The sequence below is a fragment of the Nansenia antarctica genome (genome assembly GCF_963989245.1).
Source record: "Nansenia antarctica genome assembly, chromosome: 1".
Classification (NCBI taxonomy): Eukaryota; Metazoa; Chordata; class Actinopteri; order Argentiniformes; family Microstomatidae; genus Nansenia; species Nansenia antarctica.
In genome coordinates this window covers 91,502,910-91,510,296 of record NC_137674.1, presented here as the reverse complement: position 1 = coordinate 91,510,296, position 7,387 = coordinate 91,502,910, and positions in this window count along the sequence as shown.

The window sequence follows — 7,387 nt, the reverse complement described above, 5'->3', positions numbered from 1 at the left end:
GTGATTGGGCCAGCCCATGTGTTAGTATAAACGGGGGCCGCCGCTTGATTCAGCGCTAGTTGATGCCGCGCTATTTTGGGCCGCGCTAGTTTTGTTTTTTGTTTTTTGTTTTGGTTTGTGGGGGGGGGGGGGGCCGGTCAGGCGGCCCGACCGGCCCAAAACTAGCGCGGCCCATCTGCCAGCGGGCAGAAAGATTGTATGGCCAGTCCAGCGGTGGATGTAACAAACAACAGTTTTAGGATCACTAAAGACTTATCATTTCTGAATTGGATTCACTGTATCGTCTGCTGTAGGTTAACGTTAGCTATGCTATGTGTGTGGCCATCTAGTTCAAATTCGACTTTCAATCATGTACTGTAGCCAGCTATTGAGGTACTACTCTACTACTAAACTGAAGTGTGTGTGTGTGTGTGTGTGTGTGTGTGTGTGTGTGTGTGTCTGTGTCTGTGTCTGTGTCTGTGTCTGTGTCTGTGTGTGTGTGTGTGTGTGTGTGTGTGTGTGTGTGTGTGTGTGTGTGTGTAGCTCCATGGAGGGTCTGTGTTGGGTGTAAATGAACCGATCTGCAGTGGGAGATGTGTTACATGTGTATGTGACTGTTTCAGGAGTATGTGTCAAGTGTTCAATCTATGAAGTAAAGTGTGTGTGTGTGTGTGTGTGTGTGTGTTCAGTTAGTGACAGTGTAGATTAGAATGACAGTACAATTAATTTATGTATTGTTGTTCTTTTCAGAAGAAAGATGTAGGAAGAGGTGGCGAAGCCTCAGAGACCAATATAGATGCGAGAAATATAGATGCGAGAAAAAAAAGAGTGGTTCGGCTGCCACAAACAGCCGACCATGGCGGTTTTTAAAAATTTAACATTTCCTTGAGCCGTTTATGCGGCCGCGCCCGACGAGCAGCAACGTCATGGTCGTCATGGATGAGCAGGAGAGAGAGCAGGACATGGTCAGTGTATCAGAAAGAGAGATAGATGAGGAATGGAGACAGGAAGCAGAGGATGAGATGGAGGGACAGGCGAGCTTGGAAGAGGAGTTGTTGGAGGGAGCATCAGAAGCAGGTACAGTGTTTCCTCCAGGAATTTTTACAATGGTGGCGGGTAGTGCTGACCGCGCGCGCATGAAACGCGCACGCGCGCTCAAAACAACGACGTAATTTCAGCCAAAACTCGAGGATGGCCCAAAAAAATAAAATGTTTTCCTGTACTTCTCCCGTGTGTCTCTTATTGTCTGTGTCTGCATGTTTTTCCAGCATGTAATTCCGTTGTCAATAAAAACAAAAACACTGATCTGACGTTTTTTTTCACAACGTTATTACTTGTCACTTTAAGCCCAGGAGGGAGTTAGCGATTAGCGATGTTTAGCTTAGCTTAGTTTAACAGAAGTATCTTCACTTTTAACATGACTTCCCGTGGTCGTAGAGGGCTGGTCGACGGCTTAAAATGACCGTGTAGACCTGTAGACCTTATCCAGCTATAGTCTTGTGTTTCTACCCCGGGCATAGCCGGTGTTATTCACGGACAAACACTCCTGTTAGAGTGGTTCTAGTACACTGGACATAGGTAACACATAGAGAGGCTTCTCCTCTCTCTCTCCATCCTACACTACACTACACTACGCATCCTATACTACACTACACTACGCTAGCTCGCGGTGTTCGGGTGACAGCCAGGGCGCGTTCGTAAATACGCTCTGGAAATCTGATCAGCACTCACGGAATGCCTCTTGTCCAATCAAATGACTTGGTTTATGACGTTGAACCCAGTGTGCGCTCCGGAGCTCTCAGAGCGAATTTACGAACGCAGCCTCAAGTTCAATACTCGCGACACACACGGACTGGTCCAGTTTCAGCGCTTGTGGGTGTGTCTAGCGCTGTGAAGGTCTGAAAAGCGGCCTAAATCTTTTTTTTTTTTTGGGGTTGAGAAATCTGAATGGTGGCGGAGGAAATTCCATCGTGGCGGTCCGCCACGATGAAATGCATGTAGAGGAAACACTGAGGTATTATGTAGCGGTATCTTCTAGGGCAGTGGTTCTCAACCCTCTCCTCAGGGACCCCCAGTCACTCCACATATTTGATCTGTTCCACCACCAGCACACCTGATTTAACTAATCAAGTATAAAGCAATAATGATTTGTACTTTAGTTAGTTGAATCAGGTGAGCTGGTGATGGAACAGATCAAATATGTGGAGTGGCTGGGGGTCCCTGAGGAGAGGGTTGAGAACCACTGTTCTAGGGTGAAAAAAAAAAAACATACTGTAGCCCATTTAAGCTCTGTGAGTGCCATATTGGGGTTTACTGACGTCACTGAGACACATGTACAACGCTTCACTGTTCAATCTGGTAAAAGCTGGTGACAAGCGCATTTAATAATGTGTGCACACGCACTCACACATATGCCACTACTTTGTTTTTACTGATTTACTGATACTGCAGTCGTAGCGGTATCTTGCTTAATAACCAAGACTCAAGGGGATGGGGGTTGTTCCTAAGTAAGAATACAACAGGAGCTGCCATAACCGTTCTGTTATCTCTACCTCAACAGCACCTCCAGACACCCCCCAAGCTCCCTGCCCTAAAAGGAGGAGGAACCGTGCTCCGGGTACCTCAACAGGTACACCCATGACAGCATTTCAACAGCGTGTGGTCGCTGCGCTGGACGATGACCAGATGAGGGCAAACCAGACAGTGCAGACACCACCCACACCACCCGACGTAGACGACCTCTTTGGTCAAACGGTTGTCCTCAATCTGCGGAAGCTTCCACTGCCAACCAAGGAAGCGTTGAAGCTTCAGATTCATCAGTTATTCTATAATGCACAATTCCCACGTACGTTTTTTACATTCTGTATAATCATCCCCTTATCAGTGGAGAATCTGACGTGGATGTATGTTTTTAACCCTTTGGATGTTGTTTTTGTCTTTCATTACAGAATAAGCCACACGCTGTTGAAAGGCCGTCATGGGTGTACCTCTCCGACTGAGAGAAAGAGAGAGAGAGAGCGAGAGAGTGTGTGTGTGTGTGTGTGTGTGTGGGGAGCAAGTTAGAGTGAGTGAAAGAGAGAGAGTGTGTGTGTGTGTGTGCCTGCCTGCCTGCCTGCCTGTGATAAATAACCTGCCTGTGATAAACACTATCCACTGTGAATTTATTGGAACGCCCTGTTTACGCCCTGGAACGCCCTGGAACGCCCTGGAACGCCCTGGAACGCGCTAGCTCATCTAGGCATGTCTGACCATGTGTCAATCCTCCTGATCCCAGCATACACTACCATGGGGAAAAGTGCTCCCATCACCACTAAGACTGGGCTGGTGGTAGGTGGGGATTGAGAGACACGGCTCACCCGGATTCCCCCTTCGGGTGAGCCTACCCTTTTGATAGGGACGGGCAGGTGTCACGGAGGTGTCCCTTCTCTCCACAGTAGAGGCACAGGCCCTGGACCCTTCTCTCCTTCTCCGCCGTGGTGAGGCGGGCTCGACCAAGCTGCATCGGCTCCTCGCCAGTGGATGGGGTGTAGGTCGACTCCCGTGCGGAGGAGGGGTTGGCTGTGACGATAGGGTCCTGGGGGCGTGGCGAGCTGGTCTGGTAGCGCCCTCTCTCTCTCCGACGCTCCCGGGAGCGCTCGTCAACGTCGATGGCTAGGGCCACTAGTTCGTCCAGGGTGGCGGGTCTGTCCCGGACGAGCTCGTCCTTGATGACCTCACTCAGCCCCTGGCGGAAAGCAGATCGCAGTGCCCTGTCATTCCATCCGCTTCCGGCTGCCAGGGTGCGAAACTCGGTAGAGTAGGCCGCCGCGGTCCGGTTCCCCTGGTGGAGTGACATCAGTCGCGCCCCGACCTCCTGTCCTGCAGTGGGGTGGTCGAAAACCCTCTTGAACTCCGTGAGGAAGGTAGCGTAGTCACCGAACAGGTCAGGGCGGGCGCAGAGGGTGGCCTGGACCCAATTCAGGGCGTCGCCGGTGGTGAGGTTGGTGATGAACGCCACCCGGGCTGCCGGCGACCAGAACTGGCTGGGCTGATGCGAGAACACCAACTCACACTGGAGGATGAAGCCTCGGAACTGGGCGAAGGCTCCGTCGAAGGGGCGGGGGCTGGCTAGGTGGGGCTCCCGTGGCTGTCCAGTAGGTGGTGCCGGTAGCTGGGCAGGGTCAGGGAGAGCAGGGGGGGGGGCAAAGGCTGCGAGCGCGGCCACCTGTGCCGTAAGCGCTTGAGTCGTAGTGATGAGGTGCTGCATCTGGGTGGCGCGGTGCTCCTGGTTAGCCTCCTGGGTTGTAATGCGAGTGTTCAGGGCCTGGCACGCTGTAGCGGCCGCCTGGAGGAGGTGAGTGTGTTCAGCAAGGATTTGGATAGCCGTCGGACCGGATCCAGGGGTGGGAGGTGGTGCCCGGTCCTTCGTGTCGTCTGAGCCCAATTGCATGGTCAGTTCTTCTGTTAAGCCACGGTGGTGAGGGGGCTCAAGGACACGACAACGGAGGCAGAATACTGTGAAGCCCCGTAGGGTATTTATTTACAGTGGAAAAACTGAAAGAATGAGTCCGGGGGTTTCAACCTGGCGGGCTGGCGGTAGTGGTTGGCGTGGGCTGTGGAGGAACAGAAAAACAGGGTAAGTCTCCACGGTAGGCCAGTACATAAGATATAAACGAATCACAAAGTTAGGCACGAGAGCAAAGTTCACGACTAGTCACAGAGGATACTTGCCAGGTCATTCTTAGGGAAGAACTGACGATGAGTGAGTAGAAATCCAGGGTAGATGTAGACAGAGGGTTGATTGGGAGTGGAGACAGGTGTGCAGGTTTGGCTGCAGATCTAATTAGGGGGACAAGCCTCAGCTGCGGCGGAGAGCACGCTGTGCTCGAGTTGTGGGGGCGGGTGCTCGAGCTGTGGGGGCGGGGGAGGGCGTGTGTGAAGGCCCAGCCGTAACAGGTTCTACCAACTTGAATTCTAGGTTTGTTCTAGCTGGCCAAACATAACCTATTGTGTGCTATCTTTGGTCATTCATTCATTCATAGGGTATTCTACATTTTGATACATGCCGAAGACAAATGGCAAGCCGTTCAGCAGCCCCGATGGCCTGTCTGTACGAGGTGTCCGCCTTGGTAATGTTCGGACCTACTTTACGTAGGAGCAGGTCGAACTGGCACCGGTCTAACCGAAAGTACAGACGAAACTCCTCTCCATACAGTCGGAGCTCCAACACCAGCCGGTGGTACTCTCCGTGCTGTTTTCTGTTCCTATTGATGGGATGGATCCAGAAGCGCCGGACAGGTACGCTCTCCTCCACCAAAGCAATCAAAACAGCCTTCCTTGTCATGGGTGTCATATTGGCTTCAGAGACAGTAATATAGTCATCAAGGCTATTTATTATGTTTATGGCGCAAAATGTTCCCTCCAAGATAACCAATAAGAATCCTGTTATTATCATATAGGCCTATAGCGAACCTGTTGCTAGCGAAGTTTCCCACAGAAGTAGCCACTGAGGTAACGGCGGTAAGCTCTACTCGTGTTGCTAGCGAAGTTTCCCACAGAAGTGGGGAAAAAATCGTCAGATCAGATATATAAACGGGTTATGTTGATAAACTGGACACATTTTGTGAATATATGGTTACTTTCTCGCCTGAAAACATATAAAAACTTCATAAAATGACATATTAACACTTGTAGAGCCAAATTACAGATTGTAGCCAATGGCGGCCAAAATTGAGGATTTTACATCTGAGGCGAAAGCTCTGGGCAAGAAACTACTTCCGGTTTACTTCCGGTTGTTTTAACGGATCCAACGCAAAAGCTGAAATTTTTTGACTGATTAGCGCACCCTGAAGGTCAAGAAACGCAATGCAGAGCAAGGCAACTGATCAACGCAACTGCCCCATTGAGATGAATGACTTCCGGTGCAACGCAATGGCCTGGTGTGCAGGCAGCTTTAGTTAACTACATGTCCTTGATGAGTCTCCCGCTCACTGCCCTCCATCAAAAATGGCACATATATAGTACTAATACATATATAATATTACATAATAACAAATGTTCGGATAGCATTGCGGGTTGTTTTGGTTTAATACGTGCCATAGCTGTAAATAAAACATGGAAATAGGTCATGCGCGTCTATCATGCACACATCAGCCTAACGTTAGATAGATAACTTCACATTAAATATGTCTATCATCATCCGCTGTCAAACGCCACAGGTAATCTTTTATTTCTAAACAGGAATGTACATCTCGATGTGAATCGCGCTCCTTGTGGGAAGGCTGTGCTTGACGCTTCCATGGGGCGCTCCTGCAGGCACAATATCGGCATAATAGCGATCTTTTTTTGTTGTGCTTCTTGTAAAGAAAAGGTCTATAATCAGGGGTGCACATAACTTGTTGGGGCCAGTGCTCAGAGGAGCACCTAGGGATGCTGCTTGGTGCTCCCCGAGCTCGCGAGTCACGACCTGTCCCACAGGATAGATGAAAAAGGGATACATGGATAACTTATATTAGCAAAACGACATTTATTCATCAATAAAGATGAACGAACAAATGATTGTGTGCAAAACAAAATAAACAAATGCAAAATCAAATGACTGCTCTTCCTGACCGACCGCCCCCAGAGGGTGTGGGTGGGCCCCCACACCTCCACAGCCCTCAGCCTCAGCACTGGGTCACCCCAGGGCTGCGTGCTAAGCCCCATCCTCTACAACCTCTACACCCACGACTTCACCCCCATCCACCCCAGCAACTACATCGTAAAGTTTGCAGACGACACCACCGTGGTGGGATGTATCTCGGGGGGGGACGAGGCGGCGTACAGGGATGAGGTAGAGCAACTGAGCAAGCTGTGCAAGGTTAACAACCTGCTGCTGAACAAGTCAAAGACCCAGGAAATCATCGTAGACTTCAGGAGGAAAAAGTCCGAGATCCAGCCCCTGCTCATCGACGGAGAGAGCCTCATCCATCCGATTCCTGGGGACGCACATGCGGGATGACCTGACCTGGAAGGACAACACAAAAGGCACCATCAAGAGGGCACAACAGCGGCTATACACCCTGAGATGCCTCAGGAAGGAACACAGCAAGCAGGAGATACTGGTGACCTTTTACCGCGGCGCAGTGGAGAGCATCCTCACCTACGGCATCTGCAACTGGTTCTCCAGCTGCACAACAGCGGAGAGAAATGCGCTACAGAGAGTCGTGAGAACAGCACAGAAGATCACCGGTGCCCCCCTCCCCTCTCTGGAAGAGCTGTACAACACACGCTGTCTCAGGAAGGCCTCCAAGATCTCCAGGGACCCGACCCACCCTGGGTACGTACACTTTACCAGGCTGCCCTCGAAAAGGCGGTTCAGGACCCTGGCCGCTAAGACTAACAGACTGAAGAACAGCTTCTACCACAGGGCCGTCCAGGCCCTAAACAC